Below are 16305 nucleotides of genomic sequence, written 5' to 3' on the forward strand. Positions count from 1 at the left end.
GACTCAGCCATGAGGTACAAAGAGCGAACTAAATTGTGGCATGATCGGAATCTGAGAACTAAGGAGCTCCATGTTGGCCAGAAAGTACTACTCTTCCAGTCAAGATTGAAGCTTATGCCAGGGAAACTCAAGTCCAAATGGACAGGACCTTACATCATAACTGCACTCCGATCTAATGGGGCAGTGGAAATTTCAGGGAGTTTTTCTAACTCTGAACCTTTCATAGTAAATGGACATAGGTTGAAAATATTCAGGGATAATAGCGAGGTGGGTGTAGTGGATGGAATTCCACTACAACCACTTACATCGGTTTCATACTGATCAGTAAGATAGGAATTTGGAGTTCCACGTGGCTAGTTTCTTTTGAAAATAGTTTGCATATACTGGCCAAGTAGAATTCCAAATTGCCTAAGGAAGATGTAAATATTGTAAATACGTAGTTAATCTTTGCATGCAAGATAATTTCTAAAAATCCAAAAAAATATTTTCGGGCCTTAATTTTAATTTGGAGTACACATTGACCAAGGGATTACTTATCTGGTGCTATTTCAGATTTTATTTAAGGGCCCAATTGATTTATTTTCCTTATTAGGTAAGTATAGGGGGGATTTTGGTGAGGACGAAAATTTGAATTAAAGTTGGTGCAGCTTTTGCAGGGTGGCAGCGGCTGGGAGTGGCGTGTGAGCAGAGAGAGGGGACACGCTGACCAATCAGAGGCCAGCAATCTCAACCGCCTCCTTTCTGAAGCGTCGCGACCGGCAACCCCTGATAACCGGTTACAACCACCTGCAACTGCTCTCTCTCACCCAAATTAAACTAACCGTCCCAACCCTTTTCCCTCACAAACCCTCATTTTCAAATTCGCTTTCAAGAAATTCTTGTCCATCTCTCTCACGGAAACATCATTCTCAACCCCAACTCTCTCCAAGATATCAAACCCTACTTTCCACCACTAAATCCCAGATTTCCGATCATGGGGAAGAAAGCGTTCGCCAAGAAAATCAAACCGCGCCGCCAAGAAACCCAGGAGGCACAACCACGGCAAAATCCACCACCACCAGCACCGACCGCTCAGCCACCACCTATGATTTCCATGGATGCCATGATGGCATTTCTTCGTCAACAGGACCCTACTCGGGACTGGACGGTGGCATTGGCTGGTTTCGGTCAAATGGGGGGCGTAGGAACCGCACCCAGTGAAATTCCACCTGCACCGGTCAGTCACGCAGAAGTACAATCGAAGGAGGGATCTCCCTCGGCGACCGCGCAATCAGAGACCTCGGTACCAGATTCGGCGGAGCTCGACGCTGTCGCCGCCCATTACGACTCCGACCCTGAGGAGTGTAAGAAAAGGGCCAGCCAAGAAGAGACAACCCATGAGGGGAGTGGCAAAACGGAGAAGACGCCCGAGGAGGAGCCGGTGTCTCATGAAATGGAAAGGGAGGACATAGATCTGAACGAATCAGCCCAGAAGCGGTCGTTGATGACAGATGAGGAGTTTGATTCCATCTTGAACCAAGTAGGCCAAGCAGCGGAAGCTACTGCCTCGGAGGATGAGGGTCTAGACCTCGCTTCGAAGGCGGTAGGCATGAGCAAGGAAACAGGAACAGAGACAGCAGAACCAGAGGTAGAAGCATCCACCCTAGTGGCACCTCAGGTAGTAAAGCCGATTCCCATCAGACGGAAACTGGTAGTGAAGACAGACTCCAAGGCAGAGCCGGCCAAACCGCAGAGGGTATCGCAACGTTGTTTGGGTAAGTGGGCAGCTAGTAAGGCGAAGCCGAACACAGAGGCAGATCCCGTGGGGATCTCGAGTGAAGAAGAAAGGACCACTCCCACAAAACCAGGGGAGGAGCCTTTACCTGTTACCGACCTAGAGGGCACTGCAATGGAAACCGGAGCGGTGTCTCCAACACTGAGTGGCCAAAGTGAAGAGGCTGACGGGATGGTTGAGGGTCTGGACCTCGTATCCGGGTCAGTAGGCCACAAGGAGACCAGTCCTACTGTCCAGGATCCACTTTCAACACAAGCCGAGAAGGAACCCGAAGAAGAGAAAGACATAGATGACGGAGAGGAAGTTAGATACCGTGAAGAGAGAAAACGAAAGGGGAAGGCCCCTATGAAGAAGAAGCCCAGCAACAAGAAGCCACGTACAGTAAACACTGGCATAGTCATTACTGAGTCAGTTCAGCGAGTCCAGGAACACCGGAGGGAGCGAAGTGATAGCGAATACGCTGCCAGTGAGGAATCAGCCTCCGATAGCGATATCTCTTTGGAGGAAGAGGAGTACGCAGAACAACAGCTTCAGAATGATCATCGAGAGTTAGTCCACCCACCGGTAGAGAGACTGAGGTACCGGCGCTGGACAGTGGACCTTACTGATGATCTGGTGGAGGAGATGAAGCTTTTCGACTCGAAGGAGCTACAGAAAGCTTTCGATAGCAAAGATGAAGGGAGTAAGCAGGTGAAGAGCGGAAAGGTACTTCACATTCCTTCTTTAGATGAGTTAGGTGCCCGCGAGCAGTTTCTATCTTATGTGCACGCGTTAGGATTCGAATGGTTGTTGGAGAATGGGGATCCGAGTGTCCCGGTTAGATTAGTGAAGGAGTTTTTCATGACCTTTAGGTTTAAGGTCACAACTGATCTAGATGAGGAATGTATCAGCTCTAGGCTGTTTGGCGGAGAGATACGGATGAGCTTGATTGAGTGGACCGTGCGTCTGGGAATGTGCAGTTTAGAGGAGGCCATAGGGCTTGACTGGAGAAGTAGGGAGCGGGGAATTCCCCGCAGACATGTGGGATTTGAGCCCCAGGAAGCCTGGGAGGAGCTTACTCACCCTGATGCAGGGCAATTCCAGTCCACTATTTCCCGCTCCGTTCATTTCAACAACCCAATTCTGCGTCTTGTACAACTTTACCTGGATTTCAATTTATTGGGGCAGTCGAACTCCGCTGTTAGGACATCGATGACGGAGTTATATCTTCTCTGGTGCGCCAAGCAGGGAAGGAAGTTGCATCTGGGTTTTTGGACCGCCTACCAATGCCATCTAATTGCCACCCACCCAGCGAGGAACCTCACTCTCTGCCATGTCTTGGGAGTGTTCGTCAGAAAGAACATCATCATCACGGAGGCCGAAGATTTATCCGACCAGATCATGGTGGATCCTCCTGGTCTTTTTTATACACCTTTGTTCATCCGAACGAACACCGTTTACATGAGGCAGGGCGCACCCCAATTCTACGCAATGGGAGAAGAAGCTATACCGACTGGGAGATCAGCAGCAGCCAGGGAGGAATCAACGCAAGAGCAGCTTCAAGAAAGGATAGAGAAGGCTGTGGACGAGATAGCGGAGGAAAACAGACAGATGAGATCAGAAATGACACGGTTAGCATCAGTAATGGAAGGGATCCTGAAGGAGTCTGCAGGACAGACGAGGCAGAGTCAGAAGCAAGAAGCTTTGGAGACGATTGTTACCAGGCTAGGAGAGGAAAACCAACAGTTGATAACAGAAATGGCCAGGATGGTGTCCGTGATAGACGAGATATTGATGGAGTTAACACAACGAGGCCAAAAGGAAGCTGTTGAACCAAGTGGCCATGGAGGCCGAGCTAATGAACCACAAGTATCAGAGGAGGTATTAACCGAGACAAAAGATGCAGAGCAGAAACTAGAGGCGGAACAAGAGGAAGGAGATGCCGAAGAGTATGCCGAGCCTGAAGGAAAACAGTCCGAGAATGAGGAGGAGCAACCGCAAGAACCACCTGCACCACAACCTGCCCTGCGAAGGAGCAGGAGGAACAAGTGACCACAACCCCACCTGACCAGTTAGTTTTCTTTTTATTTTTAAGTTTTTAGTTTTTCGTATTTTAATTGTGTTTTGTTTTTTTTTAGGTAGTATAATTTCTGTTTGTGCGCAAACCCCATTCATAACACTTAGCCTATTTTATAGTCTAAGTGTGAGAAGTTAAGGGTTTGTCTTTTTGGCGTATGTGTTTGTGTTTTCTGTTTTCCTTTTTCGTAAGCATGTTGGCTCACACTTAGCCCATTGCATGGCCTAAGTGTGAGGAGTTTTGTATATATGTGTGTTTTGTTTGTTGGTTTCTGTTTAGGTTTTCAAACTCTCCCACTTAGCCCATTCCATAGTCTAAGTGTGAGAAGTTTTAGTTTTAATATGTTGTTTGTCTATGTGTCCATCATACTGGCCATTACCTTTTCCACTTCACAGCCCTATCTGAGGGCAGACACTTGTGAAGTGGGAGGGGGGACGCAATGACCAGTATGATGAATGTGTATATGTGTAGTCTGTGTTTGTGCTTGTGTTAGTGTCTTGTTAGGTCTAGTTTTTTTTTTCTTTTGTGTGTTGATTGGGCTTAAAACTCAACTGTCTTGAGCTGACGGTGAGGGGAATTGAGGGAAATAAGACATGCTGGAAAACAGAAACCACCCCCTTTAGTACCTCCTAGCCAGGATAGATGATGCGAGTATGAAAGAAAAGCCCATACTTAGAGCCAAACACGAAAGCCCTCTTAAAATGTGAGTTATAAGCTTTAAGTGGAACCACTTTCCACATGTTTAGAAAAGAAAAGAGCGGTTGTCACAAATTGCCTAGGGTGAAGTGACTGCGTGTAGCAACACTGAAGGCAGTAGGAACCCCCCCCCCCCCAAAAAAAAAAAAAAACCACCTTTAGAACCTCTTTTCTAACTCTTTATACCCAGATAAATACCCCTAGCCACTGGGACTGTGTGTGTGCAAGGCATGAAGCGAATGAAGCTTACTGGCTAGAAAGGTGTACAAGAAAGCAGAATCCAGCTGGAAGAAAGTTTGGAAGAAAATTGGCCAGGGAGTCATCCCAGGCCCAAAAAGAAGGTATAAGGGTGGCGAAGCCATGAGAAAGAAAGTAAAAAAGAGAGAAAAGATGAAGGAAAATGGTCCGAAATATTTGGCCACAAAAAAAAATGAAGAAGGCATAAGGGTGGCGAAGCCACAAGAAGCTACTGACCAGTTGGAGATCAAAACCAGAAGCGCCAGCCAAGGAAAGCAACTAACCAGAGGACCAAATGCACGCAGTTCCCCCACATCAAATAAAATAGAAGTTTTTTGAACCTTAGAGCCTTACGAACATCCACCCAAAACACTAAAAACCAATAGCCCCGTTACAAGCCTTTAAGCCCTTCAGTAGCTGCACGTGAAATCTAAGTCCGAAGCAATTGTGGTTGAGCACTATGAGAGAACAGTCCTAACATTCCCGGAGAGTTATGAGTGACTGAGTGAACCTAGTGTTTGGCTGAAAGTTTGGGCGATCTTGACGAACGGATATACTGACTGTGAGAGAAAGGGGGGGGGGCGGCGGAAGTTCAAGGCTGTCTAAGGCCGGATTGCACCTGATCCCGAGGGGAGGGATGGTTGAAAATATAGCCCAATCTTTGTGTTTAGTCTTTCTGTGTTCGTTTATGTGTTTTCTTTTCTGTGCTTGTTTTTTGTGTTTTTTTTTGTTTTCTTTTTCCGTCGTAGTATAGAGTCTAGTTTAGGTAGAGTCGGTCAGGGGAGTAACCAGGCTAGAATTCGACTTATTTCTTTTCGTTTGTTCTTCACGCTTGAGGACAAGCATGTGGTAAGTGTGAGCAGTTTGATAAGTCGTATTCTAGGCCTTGGTTACTGGTCAGTATGATGTGCAAAATTGATTATATCTGCAAAACAGTTGCTCAAAGTATGCAGGTTAAGTGTTCTAGCCAGTAGGGAAGTTTCGGAATGTTCAGGTGAAAAAGGGCGCCAGCATGATCTCATACTGATCAGTATTCGTGCTGAAACGGCTTGAGATGGAGAAGACGGATAGCTGGGACGGATTACCCACAATTGAGGGCAAAGAATTCAACTTGCAATGAGGATTTACCCTAAAATCAAGGGTAAGCCTCCCTATAAAAGGAAGCCAAGAAGGAGAGAGAAGATATATATACAGATTCACTCATTCACCACCATTTTTAGGTAGAGAGTTCTCTCGGTAATACCAGTCTTTCAGCTGTGTCCCTCTTCTTGCCTCGCCGCAGCCATGATCACCTGACGCCCAGATGTTCCCAGAGTACCAGTCATCCTCATTCCAGCTAGCAAGATCATAGTTTAGGAGTCCCATCGCTCGGAGTGGCAAAACGCTTTTATTTCGCTTTCGTAGTTAAATTGCTTGTTTTTCCTTACGTTGGATCTTTGTTTGCTTTTGGATATTTTCTGCTTTTGAAGTACTTGTTGAAGATCCGAACGTGTTTATGCTATGAAGTTGTTTTCTGTTCAGTTTACTTCGCCGATCCCTTTTCCTTCGGCCTAGTTAGCTTAGATCTAGAGTTTCTGGTCGTTTTGAGTATCGAATCGTGTGTTTCCAGTTAGTAGTTTATTTCTTCGAGTTAGCATAATCTGTTTACTCTTATTTCATAGAGGTTTGTGTCATGCAAGGTGCAGTTATGTGTTTCTTGTCTTCTTTCATGCTGATCAGTAGGCGGGATTTCAGTTTCGATGTTTGATTTTCGATTTGGATTTTTTTGATTGTAGATCTGTGTTCGTGAGTTATTAATCTGTGTTTTTATGGTGCTGGATCTGGTTTGTTTTTTCTGATTTTAGTTTGTGTTTGTTGAAGAAGATGATGTCCATATCCAAGTTTGGGACCACTTTTGTTTTTTAGATGCTTTTTGCTTTTTGTCCTTCACCTTTAGTACACACTGCAGATCTGTCAGCCTAGTCACCACAACTACCACTTATTCTCTGCTTTTCTGTTTAGCCTTTTATAGAAACCTAGTACCTTCCGCATATTTTATGTTACACCGCATCCACCATAATTCCACGTACACCGCTACATGTCGACCACCATTCACCCTTCCTAGGCAATAGGACACCATCTTAATTTCCCGTCTAGGTAGAGACTCAACCCAAGCGTGGTAGCTAACCAAACCATCCAGAATATCACCACAATAGTTTAACGCACCATCTCTGTCGGATTCGACCCTTATCACCACTATACTGCTCAGTAGAAGTGGGTTGATGATTCTTTGAAACCAGGGTCTAGGCTTAGTTAGGATCTCTATCCTGACTAGTAAGATATATCCTTGCTTGAACGACACCTACGCACCCTGCTGCATCTTTCATTATGTCATCCATACCAGTGATCTCGAGTTTTACATGTAGTTAAGAAATATCACGAGAGCACAAAAATATTTCATAGACTGGCCAGTCAAATAATGTCCCCACTTTCTCAACAATCCATCAATCACAATCATCATTCCATGTGCGACGAAAGTGTGCTCACGATCCCACCAGTGTACACAGCCTGATAGGCTTTGCGGCCCTACTCAGACCCGAATTCGTTTCACAACACAGTCATATAGCCTAACGGAGCAAGCTCGGACGAACTAGGCATCATGCAACAATCTCATAAACAAAACATTATGGCATGACATAACAAGTTAAACCACCCTTATAACACCACATCATATTTTCGGAAAAGAAATGATTTGTAAAAGAAAGCCCACCTCGTTTACTTAAACAACACAATACCCAACTCAAAGCAACCCTCGTTCTTTGTGCTCACGTACACACAATCCCCTTGCCAACACCACAACACAATCAGCCTTCCATCAATACAAATTATCATGCATGTCCTATCGTTCATTTCATCGTTCTCTTAAATTACACACCCCAACATTCATCAACATAAGGAAAAACATGCCATAATATTTCTCAACTTATCACACATAATCACGTTATAAGATACATTCCTTGATCATAAATGCATCATATAATTCACCCAAGCTTGGCAACAAGTATTATTATGACATACCAGAAATCTGGCAGAACTGCGCAGTCGTTTTGTAAAAACCACCACAAATCCATCCGACCTCATATGAAGCTAAATTTTGGTCACTACATAGTAGCCACATTCAAGCACGTCCAGTTAAAATTTCACACCGAAATCATATCATTTGCTCAGTCAAAACAATAATGCAACCCTCTGGTCGGAACATAAAAATTCTGGCAGTACTGCGCGGTTCAATTGAAAAATTTACCAAATATTCATCCAATGTTCAATGAGGCTGAAATTTTCACAAAACACAGAAGACTCTTCAAATTTCATCCGGTCAAAAATTCACATCAAGATAAGGCCATTTGGTCGGTCAAATAAAAAACGAAACTCTCTGGGAGAGAATACAAGTTTCTGGCAGAATTGCGCAGTCAACTTCAAAATTTATTAAAAATTCATCTTTCGTCAAAAGGGGCTGATATTCACACAAAACACAGAAAACACCTCAAAATTTACTCAGTTAAAAATTCGTGTCAAAATATGTACGTTTGGCTGGTCAAACACACGTTAGAATCCACTGTCCAAACGCCACAGTTTTCAGGCTTCACAATTTTGAAATTAGGGTTTATTCCTCATTCATCCAAACACAATTATTCATGCTTCCAACACACAATCATGCTTCAAAAAGCTCTCACACTCATGTTCTCATATATTCACACATCATTTACCAATGAATCATCCAAACTTCACACATACACATTCACAAACGTACATCCACAAATTTCCTCACACAACACATCAATCCCCACCGATTAAATTTTCGATCTATGATTCCTACACTCACTATATGCATGAGGGAATCAAGGAAAAAGATTCAATGGAAAGGATGAGGAAAAGATTTTAAATTATACCTTCTTGAATCAAAATCAAACGGTAGAAACAAGGATTGACGCGATTCCTCGGAAACTCTTGAAATTCCAACTACGATGGATGCAAGAACAATGATTGAAGGAGAGTTTTTGGAGAGAATGTAGAGAGGGAGGAGGAGGCGTGTGAGAGTGAGGGAGAGAGAGGTGGACTGTCACGACCGCCCTTCTAGGGTATAATAAATTCGGTGATCGCGACTTAAATATAACATTCTCAGTGGATACCCGTTCTTGAGAGTCAATTTGTTCAACTCTCTATAGTCGATACACATTTTCATTGACCCGTCCTTTTTCTTGACGAAAAGCTCCGGTGTGCCCCACGGTGAGACACTAGGCCTAACGAATCCTTGGTCCATGAGCTCTTGAAGTTGTATCTTGAGTTCCTCCCACTCTTTAGGCGCCATTCGATACGGTGCCTTAGACACAGGTGCGGCTCCTGGTTCGAGGTCAATCGTAAACTCCCATTGTCGATCTGGCGGTGGTCCAGGTAACACTTCAGAAAAACGTCTGGCGGTGATCACAGTTTACTCAGAAAAAAGAATCGAATAAAAAAGAGTTCATTTGGTCGGTCAAAAACGTGTCAGAATCTACTGTCCGAATCCACAATTTTCAATGCTTAAAAATTCGAATTAGGGTTTTATCCTCATTCATTCAAACACAACCTTTTCATGGTTTTAACACACAAACATGCTTAAAAGAGTCCTCACACTCATGTTTTCATATAATCATACATCATTCACCAATGATTCATTAAATCTTCATACAATTTCATTCAAAACGCATACACACATACAAATACAAATTCCCACCGATTAAATCCTTAGATTTGAAATCCCTACACTCACTATATGCATGAGGGAGTCAAAAGAATGTTTAGATGGAGAGGAATGAAAAATAGAGGTTTGATTGTACCTTTCTTGAACGAAACAATCGGTAGAAACGAATATAACTCTTGATTCTTCAACAAACTCTTGGCGAATCAAAAGGATCTTGAGTAGAGTAGAAGAACAAGTGTGGGAGGAGTGGGGAAGAGAGAATGGGCGTGTGAGAGAGAGAGAGTAGGCGTATGGGATTGAGTGGCTAGGGTTTAGGTTTTAGTTTAGTCTCCATTTATAGAGTTGAAAATAAAATATCCCACAATTAATTTGAAGATTTGGGAGAATAAATTAAATAAAGATTTGAGGGGATTTGAGGGAGATGATTGGCGTGAATTTGAGGGAGGAAATAAGGAGGAATTTTTAAAAATCTTGGCTATTTAATTAGCATTTGATTTAATTCACGGAGCAGAATAAAATAATACGGAGCAGAAAAATTAATAAAAATCCTCCCACATTATAAGGAAGTAGGCGTGTGATTTGGCCCTCCCACAAGGAAAAATTTCCAAATCATTAATAAAATAAAGTAAGGTAAGATTTGCTAGGATATTCCAATTAAATCCTGGAAAGAAATAAATTAGGGATCAAAATAAACAATGAATAAATTCCCTTCTCCCAAAAATTGTGAGATTTCGAAATCTCCCTAAGAAGAATAATAGGGGTCGATTTTTATCATGAAGAAATAAGATAATTAGGCTTTGGATTTAATTTGGATAATTATCCCAAAACAAATAATTAAATCCAAGAAAAAGAATTCCTCTCCAATAATTAATAGTGGTCGAAATTTTCTCCATAAAAGGGCAAGGTAATTATTTATGATCCTAATTAAATCTCACTCCCCTTAAAATATAATTTACCGCAATATATATTTCATTCCACATCAATTAATTTAAGCCACGTCATAAAATCAACGAAATTGACTCGGTCAAATCAAAATTAGGTTACCAAAGCAACCACATAACAAATCGTCATTTAATTGCGGCAATCAAAGATATAAATGAAATCGTCTTAGGGTTCAAAATTTTGCAGCAACCACATCCTACCACCCTTAAAAGAAATTTCGTCCCGAAATTTGGTACTCTCATGGGAATAGTTCTGGGTATAACTCCATCATCTTGTCCTCGAGCTCCCACGTGACTTCTTCATGCCCGTGGTTTCTCCAATGTACTTTCACGTAAGCAACTAGTTTATTTCTCACATTTTGGACCTTTCGGTCTAATATCGGTTGGGGTCTCTCTTCGTAGCTCAAGTCCGGGTTCAACGCGACTCCCTTGTAGTGAATCACGTGCTTTGGGTCAAAAACATATTTCCGCAATTGCGACACATGAAAGACGTTGTGCACGTTCCCAAGGCTTGGGGGTAGCGCCAAACGGTATGCAACAGGACCCACTCCTTCAAGGATTTCATACGGCTCAATAAATTGCGGTTTCAAATTTTCCCTTGACACCAAAGCGCGTTATCCCTTTCGACGGGGATACCTTGAGAAAGACCTTGTCGCCCGCTTGAAATTGTAAGTCGGTTCGTCGTGCATCCGCGTATGACTTCTGTCTGTCTTGAGCTTCTTTTATCCTCGCACGAATTTGTCGAACGATTCCAACCATTTCTTCGACTGCATCAGGCCCGATTACCCTTCTCTCACCAACTTCGTCCCAGTAGAGCGGGGATCTATACTTTCTCCCGTACAAGGCTTCATACGGCGCCATGTTTATCGTTGCCTGGAAACTGTTGTTGTAGGCGAACTCAATTAGTGGTAGTGCGAACTCCCAACTTCCTCCTCGGTCTAACACCACGGCTCTCAACATGTCCTCGAGAGTTTGGATCGCCCTTTCGGATTGTCCATCGGTCTGCGGGTGAAGCGTTGTGCAAAAAAAATTCAATCGAGTTCCAAGCTCTCGTTGCAGACTCATCCAAAATCTTGAAGTGAATTTCGGGTCACTGTCGGACGTGATTGTCAGTGGGACTCCATGCAGTCGCACTATTTCCTTTATGTAGATCCGAGCTAGCTTTCTCGATCCATGCGTTACGGGGATCGGTATGAAATGCGCACACTTGGTGAGTCGGTCTATAATTACCCATATGGCAGTATTCCCTCTTTGCGTCTTAGGCAATGCTGTCACAAAATCCATGGCGATGTGCTCCCATTTCCACTCGAGAATTTCTAATGGTTGCAATTTCCCGTACGGTCGTTGATGTAGAGCCTTCACCTGTTGGCAGGCTAAGCAGCGCTCCACGAAGGCCGCTATATCCCTCTTCATACCATTCCACCAAAAGGACTTCTTTATGTCTTGGTACATCTTCATACTTCCTGGGTGGGCGGTGTAAGGAGTCTCATGTGCTTCGCTCATCACTTCGTTTTTGAGCTCCTCGTTGTCCGGCATGCATAGTCTTCCTTTGAAGGTAAGAGCGTTGTCACCTTCTTCACTAAAGTTTCCAGATTCGCCGGTTTGCACCTCTACACGTATTTCCTCTAGTTTCGCATCCATCCGTTGTGCTTCAACAATTCTCAACCTTAGATCATGTTCAACAACTAAAGTGGCAATTCGCGCTTCCACCGTTTCAGGTGCTCTCACTACCTCCAAACACATCTTACTAAACTCGCGGACCAGGCTTTCTTTGTTGGTGAGAAAAGTGGCCAGTTGGGAATGACCCTTCCGGCTCAAGGCATCTACCACTACATTTGCCTTGCCAGGGTGGTAATTGATGCCACAATCGTAGTCATTCACCAATTCGAGCCACCTTCGTTGTCGCATGTTTAAATCCTTTTGCTCAAAGATATATTTCAGGCTTTTGTGGTCCGTAAAGATCTCACATCGAACTCCGTAGAAATGATGTCTCCAAATCTTTAGGGCATGCACTACTGCTGCTAGCTCCAAGTCGTGGATTGGGTAGTTCAACTTTTGCGGTCTCAATTGTCGTGACGCTTATGCGATCACTTTGTTGTTCTTCATCAACACACATCCAAGTACCACCTTCGAAGCGTCCGTGTAGACCACGTAGCTCATTCCAGGCTCTGGCACAACTAAGATTGGTGCAGTTGTCAGTTTCTCCTTCAAAAGTTGAAAACTTGTCTCACACTCCGGGGTCCAATTGACTTTTACCCCCTTCTTGAGTTGTTGGGTCATTGGCCTCGCTATCTTGGAGAATCCTTCTATAAACCTTCGGTAATATCCTGCCAAACCCAGGAAACTCCGAATCTCGTTTGGTGTCGAAGGTGCCTTCAATTGTTGTACCGCCTCAACCTTGGCGGGATCCACTCGGATTCCTTCTGCCGACACAATGTGACCGAGAAAATTGACTTCGTTCAGCCAAAACTCACACTTGCTGAATTTAGCGTATAGCTTCTTGGTCCTTAACGTCACCAAGGTGATTCGTAGATGTTCCTCGTGCTCTTTCTCATTCTTCGAGTGGACGAGTACGTCATCTATGAAGATCAAGACAAATTTATCCAAGTATGGGTGGAACACTCGATTCATCAAGTCCATGACTATTGCAAGTGCATTAGTCAACCCAAACGGCATCACAACAAACTCATAGTGGCCATATCTCGTACGAAGGGCCGTCTTTGGTATATCTTCTCCTCAGACTCTTAACTGATGGTATTCGAACCTTAAGTCCATCTTTGAGAACACACCGGCCCCTCGAAGTTGGTCAAACAGGTCATCTATCCTCGCCAGTGGATACCCGTTCTTGAGAGTCAATTTGTTCAACTCTCTATAGTCGATACACATTCTCATTGACCCGTCCTTTTTCTTGACGAAAAGCACCGTTGTGCCCCACGGTGAGACACTAGGCCTAACGAATCCTAGGTCTATGAGCTCTTGAAGTTGTATCTTGAGTTCCTCTCACTCTTTAGGTGCCATTCGATACGGTGCCTTAGACACAGGTGCGGCTCCTGGTTCGAGGTCGATCGTAAACTCCCCTTGTCGATCTGGCGGTGGTCCAGGTAACACTTCGGAAAAACGTCTGGAAATCCTCGCACAACAGCGACGTCTTCCACTTTCCTTTCCTCAATCTCCTCTCCGTGTTGAGATCGTGGGTGACTCGACTGGTACCATTTTCCGTCGTATGGAATCCTAGAATCATCACACTTCCATTTCTCCCAGGGGTGGTCGGATGACGAGGTAGTGATTTCCTTAGCTCTCTCCTTAGGCATCGCTGCCTCAATATCCAGTGCTAGAGCCAGTGCTTCCGCGTAGGGAAGTCTCCCACGGCTCGCCAATGACATCTTTATCTCGTGCCTTAGTCCCTCGCGGAACTTATCAGACAGCTACACGTCTGTATCGACTTGATCAGGTGCATATCGTGTGATGCTGTTGAGTGCAAGGTCATACGTCCTTGGGTCAGATTGTAGAGTTGACATAATCCAACAGAATCACAAGAAAACAATAACCGGACAAATTTAAGTTCGGCCCAACAACTAATAAGTAAAAGAAATATCGCAGCAGAAAACGACCAAGAGAAGGAGTGACGTCATGTGTGAAGACACAACGACACCCATAATTCAAAGATAAACATTTAATTCTTCAAGTTACTTGCTCAACACCACCAACCTCTCGCCGCCGCTCAACCTGCACGTAAGGAAAGCACATGCAGGGCTGAGTACTATAAAGATACTCAGTGGACTTATGCCGAAAATATTTTCATAAAAAATATTATTTATCTATCATGCCATACATAAGTAACCATCGGGGTTTAGCTTTAAAAAGGCCCGAGGCACTCAAAATCATTTCCCTTTGTAAAAAAAGTCAACTGATCAGTCATTTTCCCATAGACGTTAGCCATATCCGCACATACATGACAAGGAATGCGGCCGCAAACCAGGTCACTAGACCGGCCAACCCGTACGCTAACACACGGTCTACCATTGGTGTACACTAATCCAAGTAGAGTTTGCGGCTCTACGAGGACCCGAATTCGATTTAAATAATAGTGGCAAAAGCCACATCAGATAGACACGTTAAAACCAAACAAGGCATGATAAACACAATTTCATTCTCATCGGTAAAATACTTAGGACATCGTCCTTATTTAAAAGAAAGCCCACCTCGACTGCTTAGATTTCAAGTATTTCCTTTCCCTTGCTGTCACGCTGAGAGCGCGAGTTATCACCTTTACATTATGTGTATCACAATCAGTCTCAATTACCGACTCAAAATCATGCATGTCCCCAACGTTTCCCTTTTTCCCCATCTTTGAATAACACATCATGTCATCACATATATAAATCATGTATATCACTTATAACAACATAGTTGTTTTTGTAAAGATAGAAATTTGGTAGCATTGCGCAACCATATTATAAAAATTATTAAAAACTCACCCGACTTCCGTTGGGGCTAATATTTTACAACAATGCAGTAGACTCATCAAATAACTTCCAGTTAAAATTTCATGTCAAAATAACCTTTTTAGATCTGTCAAATCGAAAACGTAACCTACTGGTCGAGAAAATATTTTCCGGCAGAATTGCGCAGTCAACTTCAAAAATTCACCAAAAATTCATCTTTTGTCGAAATGATTGAAATTCACACACAACACAGAAGACATCATTCAGTTTACTCAGAAAAAAGAATCGAATAAAAATGAGTTCATTCGGTCGGTAAAAAACGTGTCGGAATCTACTGTCCGAATCCACAGATTTCAATGCTTAAAAATTCGAATTAGGGTTTTATCCCCATTCATTCAAACACAACCTTTTTTTGGTTTTAACACACAAACATGCTTAAAAGAGTCTTCACACTCATGTTTTCATATAATCATACATCATTCACCAATGATTCATTAAATCTTCATACAATTTCATTCAAAATGCATACACACATACAAATACAAAGTCCCACCGATTAAATCCTTAGATTTGAAATCCCTACACTCACTATATGCATGAGGGAGTCAAAAGAATGTTTAGATGGAAAGGAATGAAAAATAGAGGTTTGATTGTACCTTTCTTGAACGAAACAATCGGTAGAAACGAATATCACTCTTGATTCTTCAACAAACTCTTGGCGAATCGAAAGGATCTTGAGTAGAGTAGAAGAACAAGTGTGGGAGGAGTGGGGAAGAGAGAATGGGCGTGTGAGAGAGAGTGTAGGCGTGTGGGATTGGGTGGCTAGGGTTTAGGTTTTAGTTTAGTCTCTATTTATAGAGTTGAAAATAAAATATCCCACAATTAATTTGAAGATTTGGGAGAATAAATTAAATAAAGATTTGAGGGGAGGAAATAAGGAGGAATTTTCGAAAATCTTGGCTATTTAATTAGCCTTTGATTTAATTCACGGAGCATAATAAAATAATACGGAGTAGAATAAAATAATACGGAACAGAAAAATTAATAAAAATCCTCCCACATTATAAGGAAGTAGGCGTGTGATTTGGCCCTCCCACAAGGAAAAATTTCCAAATCCTTAATAAAATAAAGTAAGGTAAGATTTGCTAGGATATTCTAATTAAATCCTGGAAAGAAATAAATTAGGGATCAAAATAAACAATGAATAAATTCCCTTCACCCGAAAATTGGTAGATTTCGAAATCTCCCTTAGAAGAATAATAGGGGTCGATTTTTATCATGAAGAAATAAGATAATTAGGCTTTGGATTTAATTTGGAAATTATCCCAAAACAAATAATTAAATCCAAGAAAAAGAATTCATCTCCAATAATTAATAGTGGTCGAAATTTTCTCCATAAAAGGGCAAGGTAATTATTTATGATCCTAATTAAATCT

The sequence above is a fragment of the Salvia splendens genome, chromosome 14 (assembly GCF_004379255.2).
Source record: "Salvia splendens isolate huo1 chromosome 14, SspV2, whole genome shotgun sequence".
NCBI lineage: Eukaryota > Viridiplantae > Streptophyta > Magnoliopsida > Lamiales > Lamiaceae > Salvia > Salvia splendens.